The sequence below is a fragment of the Psammomys obesus genome, unplaced genomic scaffold, assembly GCF_907164565.1.
Source record: "Psammomys obesus unplaced genomic scaffold, mPsaObe1.curated_primary_1811, whole genome shotgun sequence".
NCBI classification, from domain to species: domain Eukaryota; kingdom Metazoa; phylum Chordata; class Mammalia; order Rodentia; family Muridae; genus Psammomys; species Psammomys obesus.
Window position 1 is genome coordinate 2224559 of NW_026590486.1, and position 25425 is coordinate 2249983.

Consider the following 25425-nt stretch of genomic DNA (forward strand, 5'->3'; position numbering starts at 1 on the left):
AAGAAGAAGAAGAAGAAGAAGAAGAAGAAGAAGAAGAAGAAGAAGAAGAAGAAGAAGAAGAAGAAGAAGAAGAAGAAGAACAAAAACAAGAACAAAAACAAGAACAAAAACAAGAAAAGCATGTTTAGTATGGAGACAAGAACATGAGTACAGGTGGCATTCCATTCCAGACTCTTGTGTCTACAGACTAACAACTGAACAATAGTTAAAAATAGAAACAGATCATTTGTTAAAAAAAGGGAACAGATGCCTGAAAATAGGAATGGGCTACTGGAAGTAGAAAAGACTCCCCTAAATCAGTGGGCCATGGGGTACATAGCACTTTTTAAGGCACTTACACAACACAGTCATTTCCTGTTTGAGTATGGACTACTGAAGGCTATTGTCAGTACGCTGTGATGTTACAACAAAGCCCAGATGGGGAAGGGCTCCCAGCTTTTCTCTGCCAACTGTCTTCTTTCATGTGTTAATCCTAATGTTTCCTGTTTCCATCTCCAGTGCATACTCCCCTACTACAGCTACTGTCCCCACATTGAACTTTTAGAAATTACAACAGCAGCATTTATAGAATGATTATTCTTGCTAGCAGCAACTCTAGATGCTTATTATCTTTTTCTTTTTGAGCCCTAACAATTATGCATATTTATGGTGTAACATGTGACAATCCAACACTGTGCACAAAGTAGGGCGAGCAAATCAGGTCAGTAGCATCTCCACCTCTTCAGTGTTTTGTTTTTTTTTTTTCTGTTCATGGTCTTCACATTCTCTGCTTCTTTATAAACAGTGCAATAGATTGTTGTCGATTGTTGACATGATGCTGGAGAAAGCCTCCAGTGTATTCCTATGATCCAGCAATTCTTTGACTTTCTTTGAAAATACCCACACCTGCCTATAGAAATAATTACTTTCAATAGGGTTTGGCCAGGGCAAGAGAAAGATAGACCCACACCTCTGGACAACAAGCTGAGGTGGTCTGAGAGCCCCTTTCTAGTTACCTCCCCTGGTGAGTCTTGTTCATTAATAGACATTGTCTATCAGTACAGATGAGGTATAAAGTCCAAAGCCACAGCTAAATTAATCTTAGTATAGGGCTCCCTTTCTCTACACTTTGTTCCTCATATCATATACCATAGCTACCAAAGGGCACAGTCTGCTGGCCACCCTGAGCACAAGGGCCTTGGCTTATTCCCTTGTCTTAAGGAGCAAGGTCTTGGACAATGCCAAGCTATTCTGGAGACACTAGTTCATAAAATGAGTTAATAGCATTCTTGAGTTCACACAGCTCAGGCCGATGGCCACTCAAATAGCCATTGTACACAGATGTTCCCAGTGGTACAAACATAGCAAGCAGTAGAATTCTCAGCATAGAGCCAGACAAAGCGCTGAGTAGTTCCTCCTGCTAGCTCTTTACTTGAACAACCCCTTATATAGATTAGCATAGTAATGCTTGTGTGGTACCTTAAAGTGACAAAATAAATAAATAGAAATTATGATTAGCAGTCGTATTTGCATCAAAACATACACATTTTTCTTGTGATGTTTTGAGGCTTACCTGTGTCCCTATACAAGAAGGTCCAGAAGCAAAACCTTGAAATGCTGCTGTGTCTGTGTATAGCTGTAACCAGCAGTCCCTCTAGGCCTTTTATTACCCTATAGCCTTTGCCTTAGACAAACTGCCTTGGCACTGCTGGGGAAGCTCTGAGGCTGCTTAGAGCAAGAGACAATAATTCTTTTTTGCCAGACACTAACAGCTAAAGGTGAACTAGAAATGTTAAAAGCAACAGCTGAGATATTCTTAGAACAAAGGTCAGAATGCACTGTAAAGGGAAGGCAGAGAAAGCTTCCTTCTTTAGGAGGCTCCCTGGTGGCTCTTCACTGTGCTCTCTGCTCTCAGCTTTGTTTGACTGTTTTGGGCAAAGGCTGGTGATGATTTTACTACAAGCTAATGTCAAACACACATCTAAACATACATTAATTTTAATTAAAAAACACTAACTGGGAAGTAGAATCAGTCACTGGATTCTTCCTGGATTTCCTCAAATTCTTATTCAAAATCAAGCAGATGAACCAGGTTAATGAAAAAACCACACATAACATCTGTAAACAGACATTAACGAATCACGGTACTACACATTACCAGAGTGTTCTGAGCAGCTATGTAGCTAATGAGCCTATGGAGGGCACTTCTGGGCACCAGTGTATTGAAAAGGCAAGGGAACACTGAAGCACTCAGACTACCACGTACCTGGCAATGTCAATCTTCCTAAAGAAGTCCTTGCCTACTTTACAGCACAATTAGAGGCAGAGCTTCAAGCACATAGCAACAAGTCTACTCACAGTGGGAATGACAACTGCAGGGAATTCTAAGATGCTGAGACCCATGACATCCATACTATGGGTAGACAGCCAGAGGGCTGGAGGACAGCCTTGATACTGTGATTGCTTTACACATGATGCATTTGACAGCTCTGAACAGAGTTCAAGAAATTTTAGCCAGCTTATTTCAGGGCCCACTTCTAGTGATGCAGCAGAATTGATGTTATAAAAAAATTGTTAATGTATTTACTTAGAAGGCATCACATCACACAAGAAGCACTGCCTTGAAATAACCCCAGAGATAACTGGGCCTATTATAGATAAGAGAAATTTAGTATGCTATGATGTCAACGCTTATTCACCAGGAGAGACCAACTGTTTGATTACATTCCTATAACAAAGACATACCCCTAACAGGCAGCTAAAGGGCCAGCATAGTGTCACAACCACTAGTAAGTCCTGGCCTTCTACTAAGTCCTTTGTGCTTTTATCAGGAAAGACATAATTCTGCCTAGGTAACAACGAATCGAAAAGGAACAAAACTGATGTATATATACCCGGATGGCATGGCCACTCCATGGTATAGTTGGGAGGAAGGTTTCTATCGTATACATGAGAGACAGAACAGTCAGAGGCATCTGAGAAAGTAGTAGACTGGACATGGACACTGGGTCATTTGTTTCCACTGAACGGGAAGAATTCCTGAAAGAACTGACCAATTCCAGGGTTTGGGAAAGAAGTGTACAGGGATCCTGAGATAAGTGGTGAAATCTGAGGACCAAAACAATCTGTGAAAATTAGACTTAGCAGACAGGAGTATTTCCTCAAAGCAGGGTCACAAAGAACGAGGATCTTAGCTCATTCAAGGGAATTAGATCCACAAGGACTCATACATTTCTAACTTGGGGCGAGGGTAGACTCAACATCAGAGATATCCAGGATACCAATGAAAGGGAAAATGTTAGTATCTACGGTCCTTTTCCTGCACACTAGTCTCACTGCTAACACAAGAGCTCAGACTGACCAAAAAGAGTAGCCTTGAAACAACTGATAATACTACATGTGAAAGGCAGGTAACATGGCAATCAAAAAGAACACAGCTGCTGTGCTGTGCCATGAGCCCCGGAGGGCAAGGAGTCACCAGCTGCCACGTCGGGAGGAGGCTGCAGCTCAAGGGAGGCTCTGGCCCTCTGCACCAGTGTTTGGCAGAGCCTGTGTGAGAAAAAGAGTCAATCCTTCCACGCTGCCAAGACAATGAAGAGTTTTGGCCAGACCTTTGGAGTTCACTTCAAGATAGCGAGGAGCCCGGCGAAAAGCACAGGATATGGCACTGAAACGGATTAATAAGGAACTTAGTGATTTGGCCCATGACCCTCCAGCACATCGTTCTCCAGGTCCAGTTGGAGAGGACATGTCTCCTTGGCAAGCCACAATTCTGAGATCTAATGACAGCCCATATGAAGGTGATATAGTGTTTTTTTGACAATTCGTTTTCCTACAAACTATCCCTTCAAACCACCTAAGGTTGCCTTTACAACAAGAATTTATCATCTAAATAGTTACAGTAATGGCAACATTTGTCTTGATATTCTAAGATCACGGTGGTCTTCTGCCTTAACTATTTTTAAAGTTCTTTTATCCATTTGTTCACTGCTTTGTGATCCAAACCCAGATGACCCCCCAGTGCCAGAGATTGCACGGATGAAAAGTACAACAGAATATCTCAGGAATGGACTCAGAAGTGTGCCATGTGATGCTACCTTGAAGTCAGAATAACCTGCATTATAGCTGGGATAAACTTTAACTTACTGTTCCTTTTTTATTTTCTTATCTGGCTGCTCCACTATCAGACCTCATCTTTTTAAATTTTATTTTCTGTTTACCTCTCTCCATTCATTCACATGCTCATCTGAGAAGACTTAAGTTCTTCCAGCTTTGGACAATAACTGCTTTTAGAAACTGTAAAGTAGTTACATGAGAACAGTTTCCCAAGATTCAGATTTTTTTTTTAAACTGAAGCATGCGGTTCATGCTTCAGTTTAAGACATGGCCACATTATGTGGCCAATGTCTTCATTCTAATTTGGCTATGAGACTAAACAAATCCTCACTGCTCTAAAGTGATGCTCTAAAGATGCTCTGAAGAAGCATCTGAAGGGGAGGGAGGTGGATGCTCAGCTGTCACATCAAAGGAAGCAGCATTGCTCTAGCAGCATCCATTCTTGTTTAAACCTTCTACTGTTAGAGATTTGAGGTCACACGATATACTTTACGCTCATATCTAATGTGGCTAGAGAATTGGTTTTGAATCATAGCATCAGCAGAACAGAAAAAGTGATGTATTTTATGCATGTCAATAAAGGAATGACCTGTTCTTGTCCTACAGAGAATGGAAAATGGAAGTCAAACACCCTTTGAATTCCAGAATAGGGTCTTAAAACATTTTGTAATTTTCATTTAAATTGTTAAGGGGATTGGAACTATTAGTTAATCTATCTTCCAATACTGTTTAACATAGCACTGAATAAATGATGCGAGATGACAATGTGTGAGTGATCAACTAATAGCTCTCCTAGTAATTGATTTATTTTTCTTCAATAAAGTTACATAAACCAAAAGAAGAAGAAGAAGAAGAAGAAGAAGAAGAAGAAGAAGAAGAAGAAGACAGGCTTTGAAAAAGTCAATGACCAACAATCTAGGCCACTCATAAGTCACATGGAGCTGCAAAAGGCATGAAATCGGCAATACACAATAATACCACCATACAACTCAACACACCATGATGCCAGGGGACGGCTGCTAACTTTGTTTATGATGTATAATCATATTGCTAGGTTTTAAAAGTCCATTATTTTAACAAGAAACTCTAAGTATGTGGTGGCAAAATGATAAGTATGAATTTCACTGAAATATTTTGTTACTTAAAATAATAAAAAAAATAGTTTGAAGAAATCATAAATGTTGAACTGGGTAAATGGACCATGGTTTCCATAATACTATGCTCTCTAGTGTTGTACTTTATCGTTCAATTATAAAGCTGTCTTTAAACTGTTATTGTAAGAGAAATGTCCCCCCAAATATACATATTCATAATTAACTACATATAAACAGCGACCCCTTTCTAATCACTGACCATGGAGTTGGAGTGACTCTCCTAGTGTTCTTGCCCTGTTAGAATGCAGGAAGTTTCATGTCGAGCACGACTGGGACCCTAAATGCATACAACACTTCCATGAATCAATAAGCAGGATCACCTCCAGAACATTTTGATATTAAATATGTGGTTATGATACAGCAAGGAGGAAGCCCTGCCATGTCAACTTTAGAACTGCTAAATGATGACATTTTGATGCACTGTCATAAGAGATGAGTCTAGATGTTTGATGAGGTGTTGCCCTCCTAATCCCGGAGTGCACTTTGTGAGCAGAAGGGAGCAATTCTGGAGGGGCACACACAGATGGAGGAATGCGATTCAGGCTGCTCAGTGGTGCGGGGACTGACATTCTACAGTACTGAGGATCGGCCCATGAAGAGCTCAGCATCCCTAGACTCGATAGCCTAAGAACACGGTAGGCAATGTAGCACATGGCCCTGCCTACTGTGTCTTCTGTATATCCAAGGTTTTGCAGCACAATCTATGTCCCTGGATCCCAGAGAGGTCAGAAGATGCCCATTTAGTAGTGAGTAGGGCAAAATTATCCACTTAATGAGAAATATAGTCACCAGTAGCCCAAATGGCAAGGACTCAGACAGGCTTTCTTGTAGTCAGGTTTGATGTCACAGATGCATTTCTATACACTGAAATCTAGTTAGATATAGCCAGAGCTCAGAGGTCATTGGGGGAAGACTTTCTGAGAATGCAGTGGCTCACAGACAAGTTCAAGAAACCTCAGAGAGAAGAGCAGGGAGCAGTGGTACACACCTGGAATCCCAGCACTCAGAGAGGTAGAGGTTGAGCCAGCCTGGTCTACAAAGCAAGCCCAGGACAGCCCAAGGCTACACAGAGAAACCCTGTCTCGAAAAAAAAAAACTTAGAGAGAGAGAGGGAGAGAGAGAAAAGTTCTTAGGAGGTGGAAGTAGGTCACTAAGGTCAGGCCTTTGACAGTTACAACCTAGCCCCTAGTTGTGGCTTCCCTCTCTACTTCCTGCTCTAATGTGACAAGACTTTCCCCTCCGCGTACCCCAATGCCATGGACTGAACTGCTCAAGTGACAGCTTTTATGAACTGAAATGCTCCGAAACTAAAAGCTGAAACAAATCACTGTTAACTTGTTTTAGTCAGATATTATGAACACAGAACTTTAAAAGGTAGCTGGTACAGAGATAAATAATCAAAGTGAATCAAAGGGCCCTGTGGTATGAGTTTCAAAGGAGGAGAAGGTTGTGACAATCAATGTGGAAAGTAGTCCTGACAATTCCCAGAAAAACCCTACTGATAAGTACACCCATAAGCTGAGAACTAAGGAATTTCCTGGTATTTCAAAAGGCAGCTCAGGTCCAAGACCAAAGCTAAGTGCCATTTCCCTGTAACTCTGATTACTCCAAACCAGAACTCATGACCCTACAAGTTACACTTCAGGCTTGATCTGCCAAAGCACACTTATTCTTTGACTGGCTTGTAAGCTGAGACCTTCATATTCACATTTCATCAGTAGACAGGAGCAATAGTGCTTTCCCTGACAGAAATCAAGATTTTAGGTGACCCAACACACAAGAACATACATACACTTAATAGACACAGGAAAACTGGTGCCAGGCCACCTAGCAAGAGGGAAGCATGTTGTTCTTTTAATTATTTCCTAACTGCTGGTATATTTTTTTCTACATGCACATATTACACACCGATACAATACATGTACACAACTGTCATAGCTTAACTTGGTTAGACCATCTGTGAGCAACAGCACTTCATTATCTCTTATGTCATAGATGGGGGGAAAAAGAAAGACTTTCATTTAATACTAGACACAGTCAATAGAAAATTTCATCATCTGAGACTGAAAGCAAATATCTCAAGGTATAGTTTGTTTATGGATTTGGGGGTATAAATATGAAACTCTGAGGTTTTTTTCAGTCTTACAAAAATTTGTCTGCATTTTTTTCAAAAAAATATGACAACCTGACCTTTACATTAAGCCAACTTAGTGTCCTGCAGATCAGTAACCCACAAGCACGAGGTTTGAGACCGTGGCCCTTGTCACACACCACACAGCCTACCCAGCAGCCCAGTGCTTGTGCTCCAACACCTGACGACCAGGCTGAGTCAGCTTGGAGCAGGCACACAGCCCAATCTAGAAGGGGCAGACTTGAAAGTAGCAATTATATATTTTCAAAACTGCTTGAGACGAGAGATTCAGAATCTATTTGGGGACACATAAATAATATAGTGGCAATTGGCATATTTTTACATCAGTTTTCCCATTTCAAACAGTTACTTAGGACGACCAAGGAAAACTGCTAACAGAACACAAATGAGATCATGTTTCTTGCACGAGTCTTTCACTTTCTCTCCTCGACTCACTCGCATGCTTCCACCATCAAGCTTCCACTGTACTAGGGGAGAATATCTGCCCTGAAAACCTGAGGGTGAACTGATGTATCGCAGCTTCTGCCCCACCCTTGCCGAGGCTATAAGTGACATGTCTGCTTTCCCTCTTGTTTTCCACAGTTCTATCTGTCTTTGCATTCTTCTTGATATTCTTTATGATAAAGTATTTTTCTAGTGTCCTATTATATCTTACATACGGACTTTCAGTAACATCGCTGTATTATTTTTAGTGATACCCTAGGGAATGCCTCACTTATCTTTCTGAGAGGATGTATGTCTTGGTTTTATTTTGATTTGAGTCAGGGTCTCTCTAGGAGCCCAGGCAGATGTGGAGCTCAAGATCTTCCTGCTTCAGCTCCCTAGTGCTAGGATTACAGGCATGTGACACATTCTTACCTGGTATATATGTTTTAATGTGTCAAAATGTGTAGTATATCATTTATAGACTTTCTTTTAAGAAACTTACATTCAACACTTATAATTTCCCTTTATTGTTCCTTCACTCTTATCCATTTTATAAGTGATATCACACTGTTTTTGTTTTTGCTATGAATGATCCTTTTGTAGACTAGGATGGCCTTGGTCTCACAGTGATCCTGTGCCTTCCTGAGTGCTGGGATTAAACGCATGTGCCACCATACCTGGTGATCAATTATTTTTATGAAGATTAAAAAGTAAGAAAAGAGTCTTTTACATTGACTACACACACACACACACAAAACAAACAAACAAACAAACAACAAAAAAAAACACAGACACACACATACTTGCTTCACCTTTGGAGAACAATACTTCTGTGTTTCCTTCTACGGATCACCTCTCATCCTAAGATATGTGTGCAGCTTCAGATAGGCTGTATTAGGCTAGATGTTAAGCAGAGCCCAGCCAGAACAGCTAATTGCTGATTTTAGCATTTGCACTGCAGATGAGCTTTCCATGTATGGAATGATGTACAGGGGGAACCAGGAAGGGAAAACAAAGAAAGGAAGGAGGAAGGGAAAAGACAGAAGAAAGAAGAGGGAAAAGGATGGGGAAGAGAAGGCGAAAGAAAGACAAGCTGATCAAAATTCGTATAAATCACCCTGAACAGGTTGAGTTAAACCCAGGAAGAATGAGGCTCCATTGCACTTGGAAAGTGCTTGGATGACATGGTATATGGTTTCAGGTTTGAAGGAATGTCCATTTACTGACCAGTGCTTTACTGGAGTCATGCACCTATAGCATAAGGGACTGCTTTGCTGAACCGAATAAACTGAAATCGAATTGGATCAGTTATTTCTAATGCTGTGCAGAGTCTCTTCATTCCCAGGAAGCAGCAGGAGCTGATTGCTTTGCCATTCCACCCCCTGTGTCACACAGGGTGTTAGACATCATAGGCATGGTCCTAGTGGTCGGTGCCACAGGTGGGCTGTAGAGAGTGAGTTTCAACCCAAGGGGCTAGAGGCATCATCTGACAAAATGCCCCCAAATGTGTGTTCACTTAGAGAAGAGGATGATAATACTTCCTGCAAGATAATATCCTGTACTCCAAGGTCCAGAAATAGCCATACCAGGGGAGAGTAACAAAATTGACATTGCCCTTTATGCTAATGACTCCAAAGCTCCCCCAAAGAGAGTGAAACCTTATTAGAGATGCTGAGAAAAACATTAGGGCTCTATAAATGGCTCATCAGTTAAAGCTTTGTGCTTCTGTTCTAGAGGACTGGAGTTTGACTCCCAGTTCCCAAGTCTGGTTTACACAACCACTTGTAACTCCAGTACCGGGAGACATAAATGTCTTTTTCAGGCCTCTATGGCCTCTTACACTTATGTGCACAAACACACAAACAAAATGCATACACTACACTTGTGCAGCAATTTCCTCCCAGATTAAAACGTTTTTCCCCCCTTGGGGGAGCCATTTTAGGCTTCTAAGGACAGGATGTTTACAAAGAGATGAAACACCAAGATCTTCTAAGGAGAGGTAAAATTCTCCAACTTGCGGAACAGCCTTGAGATAAAAACTAAACAATTCAAAATACCTTCAGGAAGTTCCTGAAACAGAACAAAGGCCCAAGGAGTCTGGATTGGTAAATACAGTGTTGAGAGTTGCTCTTAGAAAAACAGTCAAAAGAAATAAAAACAAAACAAAATAAACACACACACAAACAAACACACACACACACTCACCAAACAAAACAAATAAAAAAAAAAACCTCTCAAATGAGCTAATCTGCCAAGAAGAGGAAAACCAATGCCCCAAATAAGAGATTACCAAACTGCCTAAAAGAAACAAGTTGAGCTGCCTGAAACAGGCTCAGACCAACTACCTGAAAAGGGCAAAGGACACTCTCCAACCTATAAGCTGCTTGCAAGTGTGGTGTGGGTTCCAGGCTCCTAGCATTTGTGAGCTATCATCCATGTTGGGGTAGGCTTTAGTGATGTACTTGTCTTTGAGTAATTTCTACTCCTGAAAGTAACTCCTCATCCACATTCTCGTAAATAACCACAATGAACTTCCTTGGCTCACCAAGGTGTACATCATTGATAATCAAACTTTAGTCTGTCATCGATCTGGGCTGAGTAGACATTTGTCCATGTCTCTCCCCACCCCCACCCCCCAAAAACAGTGCACACAGCAAAACAAAGTTTTTTTGTTTGGTTGTTTTCGTTTTGGGTTTTTCAAGACAGGGTTTCTCTGTGTAGCCTTGGCTGTCGTAGATTTGCTTTGTAGACCAGGCTCGCCTTGAACTCACAGAGATCCACTTGTCTCTGCCTCCCTGAGTACTGGGATTGCAAGCATGCCCCCCATGCCTGGCTAAGTTTTTTAAAATCTTAAAGAAAAGAAAAAAAATATGGTAAATAAAGATAAAAAGAGATTTCAATTTGTTCCTCTATAGTATGTGAATATTAGAAAACAGACCTTGGTATCATGGACACATAGGAACCTCATATCCCTGGAGCATCCTTCTAAAGGGAGAGGTTATTTTTGCTATTATTTATGATGCCAACCTTATTCTGGAAGTGTGCTATTGCCTAAGGACATAATCAGAACTACTGAGAGAGGCTCAGGGAGACCTGGGTAAAGTTCTCTGCCTTCCTTTCCTTCTATTCCTCAGTACCCTATAAAGCTCTACCTTGTCTTCTTACCTGCCCCCCCCCATATGCATTGTGGATATATGCCCTGCTTAATGCTCCCTGGAATAAGACAACACTGAGCCTGTCTCTCTCCCCTTTGGAGCTAGTAGCCATCTGGATTGTGGCAGGTGTGATAAATGTCCTGGACATTAGTAATGTCAGCTCATAGCATCCTTTGCTTGTCTAATATTCCCTGACTAACCTGGGAGTTCCTTAAAATAACCAAACCATCTTGGTTTGCATGTGCCTGGGTATACATTGATACTTCGACCATTGAGAGAATAACAGAGACTAAGGGATGAAGGAAAAACCAAAATTCACAAAGCCAGGGGAAAGCACAAGTTACTGGGTGGTGGTGGGGGGGTTCTGTCTGGATAAGCTCTGAATATTCAAACTGAGAAGAAAATTTCCCAAGAACATGGTACTGTCTTCAAATGTCCAAAGAGTTTTAAGGGCAGAAAAGCATTACAAAATCTAACTCTTGGGATGGCACATGGATACATGAGGAGATATGAGTTAAGAATGTTTAAGTCTCCCAGTAGGCAGCAGTGTCACAAAAAGAACCCTGGAGTGAGAGTAGGAAGACCACATTCCAGAGCTTACAGGGACCTCCAGCCCCAATATACATGGCAATGGACATACATGCCATCAGTTACATGGGACTGTGCTTCATCTAGGAAAAAGCAAATGGCCCTGAATCTCAGTCTGCACTGGTTTTTGTACCCAAATCATAAATCGTATTTTCCCCCAAGTTTTGCTAGTAAAAATATTTATAAATACCTTTATCATTGTTATCATCCTGAATGTCTTGAAAAAGACATGTGGGAGTACTTTGCAAGAAGTTGTGATCTCAGATTGTTAATCTGCTTCTGATCTGCATTCCTAGCCTCTTCCTCTGGTATGAGAGACATCATTCTCCATTCACAAGAAAATATGTTTGTTACTGTTATTTCCATATTAAAAGGATCTTATGACTGTTCCTCTCATTCATAGCAGCAGTAAGCATATCACCTGATGTTTAGCAATAAACCTAAAATTTTGTTACCCATGATGTATTATTGACAAAAGAGTGCCCAGTGTAAAACTAATCACAATGGAAAGTCCAATATAATAGAACGAGAGATCATCCATTCTATGCAATTCCTGGCCTGGAATCTTCAAAATATAAATACCTGATATATACAACACAGCTGTAAAGAACCTTGATTAAAAATTACGGAGAAAGTGAGGGGTAGGACACAGGAATGGAAAAGATTAGGACAGTGAACCCCAACTAAGGATAAATGAGAAGCCTTTGGAAACCTTTTGTTTCATAATATCATTTTTAAAGAATATTAGAGCATTTTTAATTTAATTAATAATTTTAAATAGCCTGCATATGTGGATAATGTTGTCCTTGGAAGCCATGGGTTGTTAAACAAAAATCCCAGTGCCATGTATGACATTCTTATGTATGAGTTGCTGGCTATGAAGTTCCACGGTTCTCCAAAATTATAGAGACTATTCCTATTACTTTTGTTTGCCCACCAGAACCAGATGGAAGGATGTTATTGCTGAAAATATCACACTTCAGCTGCAGGACAGAGAGATATCAGACTAGTACTGAGCTAAAAGTATCTTCCCTGCTGGCCAGCTTTTGTTGTATAGAAAGTGCTGTACAAGCTAGTCAGGGAGAGAAGTCATCAATAGGCTTACATTGTGGTTGGCTCTAGCTGTCAGGCAAAATGAACCCACTGATGCAATAATGGCATGAAAGTTTTAGACATAACCAACCAGTTTCTGACTGATTTGAGGTATGCTCGACAAAAAATTCATGCCTGAAACATAGTCAAAAGTTCATGACTGGGGAGGGTCTAGGGAATAGGCCTAGGGAATGGCTGCTATTGTTTTACCAGAAGAGCATGTTGTTAAACTGCTTTCTAATATTTACACCCATCCATTAGTATTGTTCTCAACCATGTTCGAGAGGTTTTTGTATAGGCAGCACTTAATACAGACCCTCATAAGTGGTGAAAATGCTGAAAACAAGCATTTCTCAAATATTCAGCACTAATTAGCATGTCTGCAACACCCCCCCCCCCCCCGGAAACAAAGAGCAAAAGGAGAGGAGGAGAGCTGGAAGATGGTTAAGAGCTGTATGAAAATGATGAACTCAGAGCAATATACTCACCGGCACAAGACGGCACAAGGTTGAGCCATGAACATTCCAGCATGGATATTGGCAGTGCTCATCAGGCCTCACCCTGTTGTTAGGCTGCTTAATGAAGGGGTCACTTTTCTTTAGTGGTATAGCCACAGCTAAGTTGACCAGAAAATAATACCATACCTATGTCCATACAAACAACCCTAATTAAAGTCAGTGAGTCATAAGAAAACAAAACATAAAAGTAGAAGAGAGACATTTTGGAAAGGCAAAGCTTCCAGAATAAAAGGGGGATAATACAATGAATCATGGAGTAAAATTGATGAAAATAATTATACAGGTAAAGAGGAAGTTTCTGGTTTCTTTGATGACTCAGTTGAGTCATTGATGTTTTGCTAAAAGTTGTCTTGGAAGAGGGCACGTGATGTTTTGCTATAAGCTTTCATATGATGGACATGACTTTGACCAGCTGAGAACATCTGTGGGTGGACTCTGAGGACAGAAGATATATAGAAGTCCATGGACAGTGAGACATCACTTTTTGCATCAACATCACTGTGCTGGTCTTCATGCTTTGACACTTGACTTCACAGAGAGAAATGTAACAGAGGACTTCTAGGGGAAATCCAACTGACTCTTGCGGCTTTTGCTGACTTGTCCCAATCTTCTGAATTGTGCTGATTCATGATGTTACTTGGTGTTGGCCTGTGGACTGGTCTGCTGGTATCCTGACAACTGAGTTTGGTCATCCCCTAAAGACCCATTGACCCTAATCAGCAGCAAGTAGATAAAGGAGTACTACAGCCCTTTCCCTACTAATCCCCTACCTAAGGGTTGGAAGGAAGATAAAGGTATTTAAGAACCCTAAATAAAGTTGGTTTAGTGAAAAATCTAAGCATAAATGTATGTGTATAAAATTGTCAACAAGAAATAAAATTATTTTAAAAAGCACAAATGAAGCATAGCAAATCAAAATGCCAAGGTGTGTTCTCAGATTCTTAAATCAAGTAAATATAGCTGTGAAAGACATTTATGATGCAACTGACAATTTTAGACTGTATGTAAGATATAAAATATTAACATTGAGTTATTGGAGTTATAAATAGGTAGGAGGATACTGTTCTCTTAGGAGATACACATGAAATGCTCAGGAGCCTCATATTTTAATATTTACATTTTTAGGAGTAGAAGGTAGGTGTGTGTATGTTTACAGTGAAGGCAAATACAAATCTGTTAGAAGTTAATTATTAGTTGATACAGGTCATAGGTAGATAGGTGTATATACTATCTTTTTTACATTTTTTTAACATTTCAACATATAAAAATTAAAGGAAATAAGTTTGGAATACTGAGGTCAAAAAGTTTGAGTTCTTCCAAGTGCAATGTAACAAAAGTTTCTTGGGAATATGGGTACAGAGGGCTCTGATACCTATTACTGTCTATCTGAAAACTGGATAAAAGGACTGTCCATTCATAAGGTTATACTGAGCAGAGTTGGGGAGCAGCATGATGATGTGGCCAGCCTTTCCACACAGAGGAGAACCCCAGAGTCCTGGCCACCAGTGCTGCTTACTTCAAATAGGTGGTAAGACTTACTAATACAGAAAGGAAAGCAAAACTTGGCCGGCGAGGACATCACTTGGAAACTCAAGATATCTGAAAACCTGAAATTCTCCTTGTAACTGAATGGACAGTAACAGAGAAGTGAGAAATGGAGAACAGGAGCCAGATGTGGTTGCCAAGCTAGGAGTCTGTATTTTACTTAGAGATTCAAAGGGGGGACTCTAAAGGCGATGACCATAAGCATAGTAAAGCCTAGGTTTCAGAATTCCCCTGAGCCTGGGGTTGGCAGGAGAGTGTCAACATATCTGGATGGTAATGAGAGTGAGAAGTCATTTGGGGACACTGATGCTGGAGGGGAACTTGGAGATAAGATAAGGTGAGATAAGAGCTTCTATCTATAAATCTAGGCTCTAGAACAGGAGCACCCCAAGTCGGGTGAAAGAACCATGTCCTCTGTGTGATTGTTTGGAACTTGTCATCTTAGACACAGCAGCATCTCCAATCCCTCATATTGACAGAATAACTTCTGAAAGCAGTGGCATTTTCCTACATGGTTATGTGCCCAACCGTTTTTCTGCTCTTCCTTACTCGTCCTGGACTCCCCTGTACACCCTTCTGCTCAAGACCACACAAGCATTAACAAATGTTTAACATAAGCTAAAAAAACAACCAGTCTATTCTCTGCTAACTTGCTTCCAGGTCTCCATGGTTCATTACCTAGAGATTCCCATGCCAGCCCCTCAAAGAGGTAGTGAAGTCTGGGAAGGTAATTAAATCACTGTCTTGACTTTCACACATTCATTAATTCTGTGTGGAGTGACAGGTTAACTCTAACAGGAGTGAATGAGTTACTGCAAGAACAGGTTGTTACGAAAGAGAATGAGGCCAGCCCAGCCCTGCCTCTACCTGGAATCTTGTTCCTTTGCTTGCATGTATGCTCCTTCTGCACATGATTTCTTTTCTTTTCTGCTTTGCTTCCCTATTATAATATAGTCAAGGGTACCTCACAGGTCTCAAGCTACTGGAATCACAAGCCTACTAAATCTCTTGCTTATTTGTTAGGCCCAACCCAAGGGAAACAAAACATCACTCATGGAGTGCTGTTTTTTCCTCCAATCCTATTACAGAAAATGCTGGGCAACCATTTTTGCACTTAGTGCACTTCCTTCATTGGATACCAATTCGTTGTTGGGAACAGCCACTTCAAAAGATACCTTCAAGGTCAAAAGGATTTTGTTAATAGGTCTCTTTACCCCACTGGCCCAGCACCTCTTTGGGAACCATAACTCCACAGTGGATGGTGGCAGAATGAGGAAGGCTTCATTCAACAGACCCTCCCTAGGAAGTCTTAATGTAGGATTGTTCGCACTCCATTGTCTTCGTGTAGCTTCAGCAAACTGCTGTAACCTGCTTCCCACTGTTCTCAGGTACATGAGGGGACAGAGTGCTGACATCAGGCTTAGATCCTCACTGGTCATCAGAGCTCTACTACCCAGCCTGCCGCTTTCCTTGTTGGGTTCTCTTCCGGAAAATTCCTTCATATGCCAGGTAGTACCATTCTTTTTAACTTCTGAGCATTGCCCAAACATCCAGTCTTGTAGTCTCGTTTATCAGGAGCTGTACCCAGTTTTAGAAAATGTTATTGGGAGCGACAAGTGCATAATTTTCCCACCAATTTTTCTTTGTCTTTTCTTCTTCCTTTCTTTGTTTTTTGTTTTGTTTGTTTGTTTGTTTTTTGTTGTTTTTGATCCTGGGGCTAGAACCTTGTATATGCCAACTTTCATAATCACAATAACTGCCTGAATACAGCTTATCCCCAGCCATATGTTTATAAGGAATATCATTATCTTGTTTCTCTCAAGAAGCCCAGTTGACACGTGGTCAGCACAAATCAACAGCAACTGAGTTCCGGCTGTGTTCTCTGCTTGCTGGAAAAAACACTGCTGTTCTCCCATGCATTAAAATTCAAAATGGTCTTTGACCCTTTTAACATGCATTTCAATGTCTATGGCAACTAGAGACAGGTATAAGAGAAAAATAAAGCTAGAAGCTTACCTGATACCACAAGTAAGTTAATTTACCTATAATAAAGATATGAATATCCCATATTCAAATTTTAAGAATAAAAAAAAATCTACCTAGCCGTGACATAAACAGAGTTCTCTTAAATAAGACACCTAGGGCACTATGCATAGAAAAATAAACTGACAAATTGAATTTCTTTTCCTTTTAAAATGTTATGATTTTACTACTATTATTATTGTAGAGGGTGACATATGTCTCAGCATATATGGGGAGGTAAGAAGACAACTTTCTGAGGTTGCATCTCTCTTTCCACATTTATATGTGTTCCAGTAATTGAACTCAGGTTCTCAGACTTTTAGGGCATGGACAAGGGACCCCTCAAACCATCTTGCCTTTTGCAGTACTTCTTGATGGGGAATGTTTTTCTTCTCTCTCTCTCTCTCTCTCTCTCTCTCTATCTATCTCTTTCTTTCTCTCTTGTTGATGTTTGTTTTGCCTTGTTTTGGGGGAAAGAGGTCACAAGTAAGGGGGGTTGTACCTGAAAGGACTGGGAAGTGAGCGCAATTGTGTGAAATTCCCAAATAATCAATAAAAATATTTTAAAATGAGAGAACATTCTGAAAGTTAAGGAACTAGGTGTAAGGAAAACATACAAAAGATGGGAGTTCAGATGCAAACAGGCTCCATGAAATAGTCTCCAGGCCCCATACTTTCTTCTAGAACCCATGAAATCGTTTAAGAATGTGACAACCACAAACAGTGAGGAGTCAGAGGCAAAACAGAGGGCTGGGAAGGAATTGAAGATTCCATGGATCGTTGGGCAGCGACTCACATGAGTCCACAGGAAAGGAAAAGTTAGAATCCTAAGCACACAGCTGATGACAGGAGGCCATGGCCCAGGGCTGCTCATGACCTACAGAAGCATCGGCTGCTTTCCCTCATTGACTAGTAGTGCTACATGCAGCTCTGCGACTTTCCACAGAGCAAAAACAGAGACACAAGCCAAGCCCACCCTGTTCATCTTTGCCAACTCGAAGTAAAACACCTAGGAATCCTAGCAAGCAGGGGTCCCCCAAACTACCAGACTGCACTTAAGTGTGAGGCCAAATGAAGTTTCCTGTCTATACCTTAATGGGAAATGCACTATCATGAAAAGTGAATCTTAGAGAAGTCAGAAACATCGAAGTAAACAGAAGCAACAGTGAACCAGGAGGCAATCCTCTGTTTTTTACAAAAGGAAGATTCAAAGAATGAAAAATAACCTAGAAATTTCTAAAAGGTCTCACGGCTCAAAGAAATTTTTGAAATAATTTCTCAAAAACTAGTGCAAAAACAAATGCAGAAATGATATAAAAAATAACATGGAAGAATATCACAAATAAATAATACAAACTTCCCCAATCAGGAGACCTGACTTCACAGGAAGTTTAAGTAGGTCTAAGACAAATAAGAGGAAACAGGCACTGCCTGTAGTTGAAACACAGAAGCATACGGTGACAGAACACCAGGAAGATAAAACTTTTCCTTTATGACAAAGATCAGAGAGACTAGGGAAAGACATATAATACAACCCAATGAGTATACTGGGCTAATAAGGACTTCATCTGGAAGCAAGGGGATTTCCCAATAACGGACAGCAGGTACGTCCTGGTGTCCTGGTGCAGCCAGGGATTCTCAAAGGTTTTAAAGGTTATTTTATTCCTCAAGCTATACAATTTGCATTTCTTTAATGAACAGAACATTTTAAAATGTAAAAGATGGAACAGGAAAAGAGAAATAAAGGTATTGAGAAGAAAGGAAAGTCAAAGTCCTTGGTAAATGTTCTAAACAGCATAGGAAGCTTAGAGAGAAACCCACGTGACTGCGGGACTGACATTGCTTTTGACTCCAAGAAACAAAGCATCTCGGTGAAGTGTGTGGAAAAAGAATAAGTGGGTTATGAGGACATGCCTGCCAATAAAAGACTGAAATAAATAGTTTTCTCTGCCTAAGTCAGTATAAAGTGGTATTTCTTTATGAAAAACTGGCTAGAAATTTTTTTTATCTTAAAAAAAAAAAGTACTCACCAAATGTCATGGTTTATCAGAAAAACAAAAGGAGGGGATATTTTTCCCCTTTTTCTTTTCTATCTAAAAACAATGCCATTTATTTGGTATTAAAGTTGTAAAAATAAACAATTTGTTCTTTTGTCTAATTTTTTAGCATAAAATTCAGCTCAGTTCTAGTGTTAGGATACAGACTATACAAGAAGGCACTCAAGTGCGAGAAATGCTGATTCTGTATTTATTCTTACAAATCCTGCTTTACATGTTGTGGCGTTTCACTATAGCAGTAACTGCACAGATGAGAGCACACACATCTGCTATAGGAACGAGCCTATGTTCAAAATGTTACTACTTAAAGTAGGTAAGAGTAGCCCCAGTCTGTAGTTTGAAAAGTAGAAATGTAAAACAACAAATCAGCCAGGACTATGTCTTGGGTGTGGTTTTGTGATAGAAATATCACAACCTACTGATAGATCACTCTGTACACTTACAGATAAAGAACAAGCTCTTTACTGAAGAGCCTCACTGCCAGGGCTAACACCAGAACAACGCTGGACTCTGACTGCTAACAGAAGATTTTACTAACTCACCTTAGGCTTATGCATTCCAAAGACACTATCATCCTTTAAATCTCACTTGGGTCCTGGCCTCAGTTAACTTTCACTTGGAATAATTTAAACAGAGACAGAAAGAACACTGTAAGTCTGGCTGTTGAGGCAGACCAGAGTTTTTACACAACAAGGTACTGCATATTGCACACCAGTGTTGTTCTTGTTTGAATAGTTGTTACCCAGGGTCATCTTGCCCTGGTATGTCTTTACTGATAAGAGTACAGGGAATTAATAATGTCTGTGCTGCCTACCTTGAGCTATCCTTTGTTTTGGGAGTGGGATCTACTGGATGGTCAATCCAGTAAACATTTACATCCCAGAATCCTAAATTTCACTTATTTCTAACAGATATGGTTAGCAGACTATGTATCTTTGAGCTGTTCTGGGGACATTGTTCCCAAAGTGAAATTCTATTAGTGTGACTTAAAGTTATATTTGAGGCAAATATAGTGTCAAGTCCTTTATAACACCAATTCTATCACTTCAAATTTCTTTTATATCAATTGATTCCTCCAAATGGTAACAATTTGGTCTCCAGTTGACATCAAGGTTTCAGTCTTCGAGACCCTAGCAAGAAGGTCTTTAGGCATTTGGGGTGCTGTCCAAGGAAGGCAACAGAGTCTCTGGCAGTTCCCATAAGAGTGAGTTATCACCAAGCTGGGCTTTGCCCACCAAGCTCTCTCTGGCTTTCCGTGAACATTCTCTCCTGTCTGCCATTAGGACACAGCCAGAGCCCATACCATGCAATTTGGACACTCCAAGCTCCCAAAGGCTGAGCTAAACAAACTTCTTTTCTTTGTAAAGTTAGCCTGACTCTGGCAATTCATCATAGCAACAAAAATAGAGCAGCCCAGTGCAGTCAGAGTCATGCTGTAGTAATGAGAAAATCAGGATCCAGTTCTAATCTACCTGTTTAATGCCCAAGCATGGTACTGACTGAAACTCAGAAGTCAGGATTGTCAATATATTTTGAGATGATTCTTGTTGCTTGGCGCCTCAGTATAGCTTGAGGCATAGTCTCAGTTTCCATCCTCACAGCTAGAAATGGCAGGGACAGTCATCACATAGCAACCTCTGCTATCTTCAGAGATCGGCATTCAATGTGGCAGCTTCTGTATAACTAGAATGGCACAAATGAAAGACAAATTAGTGCCCAGCAGGAGTTACACAGGCAGATGTGCATTCGCAGGGGAATGGATGAGTGCTGTGGTGGTATAAGCCTTTGTATCTTCTCAACATGGATACCGTGCTTCACTTCTGCAAGATGTCAGGCTAGAGAAGTTGACTAACAAGTACAGGAAATCTCGGAATATCCATTCTTCTCCCTGCTAATCTGACTTCCCTTCCATTGGGAAGGTTTTACACAAGGCAGGCCACAAGCTCAAATCCACCTGCCTCATCTTCCCAAAGGCTAGAATTATAGGTATATGACAGCATGCATGTAATTTTCTGCATTATTTTTCACTACCACATATTATATAAATTATATTTAAATAAAATATATCTCAAATATGTAGAAAAATCAATTTGACTGTAAAATGTTATTTAAGATTTATTTTAATTTTAAATTAATTTATTTATTCACTTCACACCCCAATCATAGCCTCCTCCCTCCTCTCCTCCTGTCACACACTCCCTCCCTCTTCCTCCATTCTTCCCCTATTTTTCTTTTCTTTTTTTTAATTATTTTTTTATGTTTTTTTTAATTTATTTTTTTAAATTCTTTATTAATTACACTTTACTTTATTCACTTTGTATCCACCCTGTGGTTCCCTCCCTCCTCCCATCCCAATCCCTCCCTTCCTCCACCCTCTGCATGCATGCCCCTCCCCAAGTCCACTGATAGGGGAGGTCTTCTTTTCCTTCCTTCTGATCCTAGTCAATTAGGTCTCATCAGGAGTGGTTGCATTGTCTTCTTCTGTGGCCTGGTAATGCTGCTTCCCCCTCAGGGGGAGGTAATTAAAGAGCAGGCCAATCAGTTCATGTCAGAGACAGTCCCTGTTCCTATTACAATGGAACCCACTTGGATACTGAACTGCCATGGGCTACATCTGTGCAGCAGTCTTAGGTTATCTCCATGCATAGTCCTTGGTTGGAGTATCAGGAAAGACCCCTGTGCTCAGATTTTTGGTTCTGTTGCTCTCCTTGTGGAGTTCCTGTCCTCTCCAGATCTTACTGTTTCCCACTGCTTTCCTAAGATTCCCTGCACTCTGCCCAAAGGTTGCCCATTAGTCTCAGCATCTGCATTGATAGTCTGCAGGGCAGAGCCTTTCAGAGGTCCTCTATATCAGGCTCCTGACTTGTTCCCTCTTTTCTCCTTCCTCTGAGGTCCATCCTCTTTGCCTTTCTGGATAGGAATTGAACATTTTAGCAAGAGTCCTCCCTCTTGATTAGTTTCTTTAGGTGTACAGATTTTAGTATGTTTATCATATATTATATGTCTATATGAGTGAGTATATACCATGTGTGTCTTTCTGCTTCTGGGATAGCTCACTCAGGATGATCTTTTCCAGATCCCACCATTTACCTGCAAATTTCATGATTTCCTTGTTTTTTATTGCTTTTTTATATTTTTTACATATTTTTTTATATTGTTTAATATTCCATTGTATAGATGTACCACAATTTCTGTATCCATTTCTCCACTGAGGGGCATCTGGGCTGTTTCCAGCTTCTGGCTATTACAAATAAGGCTGCTACAAACACTGTTGAGCAAATGTCCTTATTGTGTACTTGAGCCTCTTTTGGGTATATGCCTAGGAGTGGTATGGCTGGATCTTGAGGAAGCACTATTCCTAGTTGTCTGAGAAAGCGCCAGATTGATTTCCAGAGTGATTGTACAAGTTTACATTCCCACCAGCAGTGGAGAAGGGTTCCCCTTTCTCCACAACCTCTCCAGCATGTGTTGTCACTTGAGTTTTTGATTTTAGCCATTCTGATGGGTATAAGGTGAAATATTAGGATCGTTTTGATTTGCATTTCCCTTATGACTAAAGATGTTGAACTTTTAAGTGTTTCTCTGCCATTCGATATTCCTCTATTGAAAATTCTCTGTTTAGCTATGTACTCCATTTTTTAATTGGATTACTTGATTTGTTGCTGTTTAACTTCTTTAGTTCTTTATATATACTGGATATTAGTCCTCTGTCAGATACAGGTTTGATGAAGATTCTTTCCCAACCTGTAGGTAGTTGTTTTGTTCTGACAATAGTGTCCTTTGCTTTACAGAAGCTTTTCAGTTTCATGAGGTTCCATTTATTGATTGTTGCTCTTAGAGCCTGTGCTGTTGGTGTTCTGTTCAGGAAGTTGTCTCATGTGTCAATGAGTTCTAGGCTCTTCCTCACTTTTTCTTCTAAGCGGTTTAGTGTGTCTAGTTTTATTTTGAGGTCTCAGAAAAGGAGAGCCTCACTGCTACCCACCCACCCCATTTTATCATGTTGAATCAGGACTGAGCTCATCCTCTTCCCTTGAGGCTTGGAAAGGAAGCACTGCCAGGGGGGAGTAATAAAATCAGGCAACACAATCCATATCAGGCCCCACTCCTCTTACTAGGGAACCCACATGAAGCCCTAGCTGCCCATCTACTATATCTGTGTAGGGGGCTTAGGTCCAGTCTACGCTTGGACCTTGGTTGGTGCTTGAGTCTCCACAAGCCCCTCTGGGCCCTGGTTAGTTGGCTCTATTGGTTTTCTTGTGGAGCTCTTGTCACCTCCAGGTCCTTCTATCCTTCCCCCTCTGACTCCCTATGCTTTGCCCAATGTTTGGTTGTGAGTTTCCACATCTGTTTTGATCCACTGCTTGGTGGAGCCTCTCGGGATAGATGTGCTAGGCTCCAGTCTATGAGCACATCAGAATATCATTAATAGTGTCAGGGGTTGGTGGGTTGGCTCTCTCCTTTGGGGTGTGTCTCAGGTTGGGCCAGGCATTAGTTGGACATTGCCTCAATCTCTGTTCTATCTTTATCCCTGCACATCTTGTAGGCAGGATAAATTTCAGGTTTTTGTGAGTGGGTTATTATTATTTTTTGAGCGTGGTTGGTGTTCCCCTCCCTCCACTAGGAGTTGTGTCTACTTAGAGGATGTCCTCTTCAGTCTCCATGAGCCCTGCTATGAGGTGCCTCAGGTCGTGTCATGCCCATATCCTCCTAGAAGCCTATCCTGTCTCTATCCTCCAGCTTGTCATAGAGATGCCCCATTCATAGTTTTTCTCTCTGTAGGCTCTTTGTCCTCTCACTCCCACTCACACCAAGTTTCACCACCACCCTCCTTTCTCTCTATGCTCCCTCTCCTACCTGGTTTCCTCTCTTTAACCAATTCTGTCTATTTTAGTTCCCCTTCTGAGTGAAATTTAAGCATCATCCTTTGGGAGCTCCTTGTTATTTAGCATTTTTGAGTCTGTGGATTGCAGTATGGTTATCCTGTACTATAGGTCTAATATCTGTTTATAGTGAGTACATACCATATGTGTCTTTCTGGGTCTTGATAGTATTCCATTACATAAATGTACTACAGTTTATTTATCCATTCTTTAGTTGAGGGATATCTGGGTAGTTTCCAGTTTCTGGCTATTACTAATAAAGCTACTATGAACATAGTTGAGCAAGTGTCCTTGTTGTATGGTTGAGCATCTTTCAGGTATATATGCCTAGGTGTGGTATAGCTGGGTCTTGAGTTAGAGCTATTCCCAATTTTCTGAGAAAGTATCAGATTTATTTCCAAAATGGGAGATTTCTTAATAATATATGATACCCAGGGAGAACTGCTGCTGGGTTTCTGATCCATTTTGGCCCATCCTGTCTTCAAATATACCCCATGCCCCTTTCAAATATACCCCACAAGGTGCTACTACAGTCTGAACTCTGAGAGGAATGAACTCTATGAGAAAATTAGTCACCAGTCCCTCACTCTACTCTGTCAGCAGAGAACCTGCTGGGAGTTGGCTGCAAACTGAGCATGTGACTCAAAAGTGGTCCCTTGGGAGTAAAGGAGGGTTGCCAGGGAAGTGGCAGAGATTAGAACCAAAACCATATCCCATTTTGGCCTGGATCAGCCTCCTTTTCTTTTAATGTTTTAGGACTTATTACTAAAGTTGCAAATATTTGAAAGGAGAGTGAGTGTATCTCAACAGGAAACATAGTTGTTTTTTAAAGCATGTTGATACCTATTATCTATGGAATGCACTGTTTAAAATGTAGATTAAGTTAATATTGTTTTACAATGCAAATGCATTTTTTTCAAATTTAAAGCAGCATTTGTTAGTTTTAAAATGTTCAAATTTACACATGCACAATAAAATTCAAATTATAAATACCTATTTTCATACCCATAGCCAGAAGTTTTTTGACACTGTCATTTGAAAGGGGGCTGGGCTGTCGAGATGCCTCAGTGAGCAAAGGTACCTGTTTCCAGGCCTGAGGACCTGATTTTTATCCCCAGGACCCACAGAGTGGATGAAAAGAACCTATTCCTGCATATTGTCTTCTCTCTGTCTCTGTTTCTCTTTCACACTTACACACACACACACACACACACACACACACAGTGGCACGTGAGTGGCATGTACATATTCATGCACATTCTCTTTCTCTCTCACCCTCACTCTCTATTTCACACATATACACAAACCAATTGATAAATGTAATATAATGCTTTAAGTTCCTATTTCCTCTAATTTTTAAATATGCTACTTTTGTAGTTAGACAAAATGCTACACAAAAGTAAGGAGAGGAAGAATGGAAATCTTTCCTTGTTCCCTACTCCTGAAATCTCCTGAGTAATGGTCACCTCATTTGGATCTCCTCCAGGTGGAGCAATTATTGAGTGTCTAATGCTATCAGATAATGCTTTGTTTTTATGAAACCGGGTATTATTACATAGCACTAGCTGGCCTTAAACTTACAGGATGCTCCAGAGTACTGAGATTAAAGACAGGCACCACCATGTCAGACAATTTTTGTAAGAAAATGATCACATTCATTTTACACAGAAGAAATCTGAGAATGAAAGAGCAATAATTTTCCCAAGATCACAGAGCAGTATAGGAGAACAGTTGGGCTAGG

The 25425-nt window shown here is 40.6% G+C and overlaps 1 protein-coding gene and 1 pseudogene across 1 annotated transcript in view; one reads left to right on the forward strand and one right to left on the reverse strand.

Moving 5' to 3' along the window:
• Positions 1–25425, reverse strand: part of Gabrg3 (gamma-aminobutyric acid type A receptor subunit gamma3) — a 598293-nt gene that overhangs the window by 402646 nt on the left and 170222 nt on the right. The gene's annotated exons all lie outside the window — the stretch shown is intronic.
• LOC129676981 (ubiquitin-conjugating enzyme E2 D3-like) lies at positions 3641–4070 on the forward strand (annotated as a pseudogene).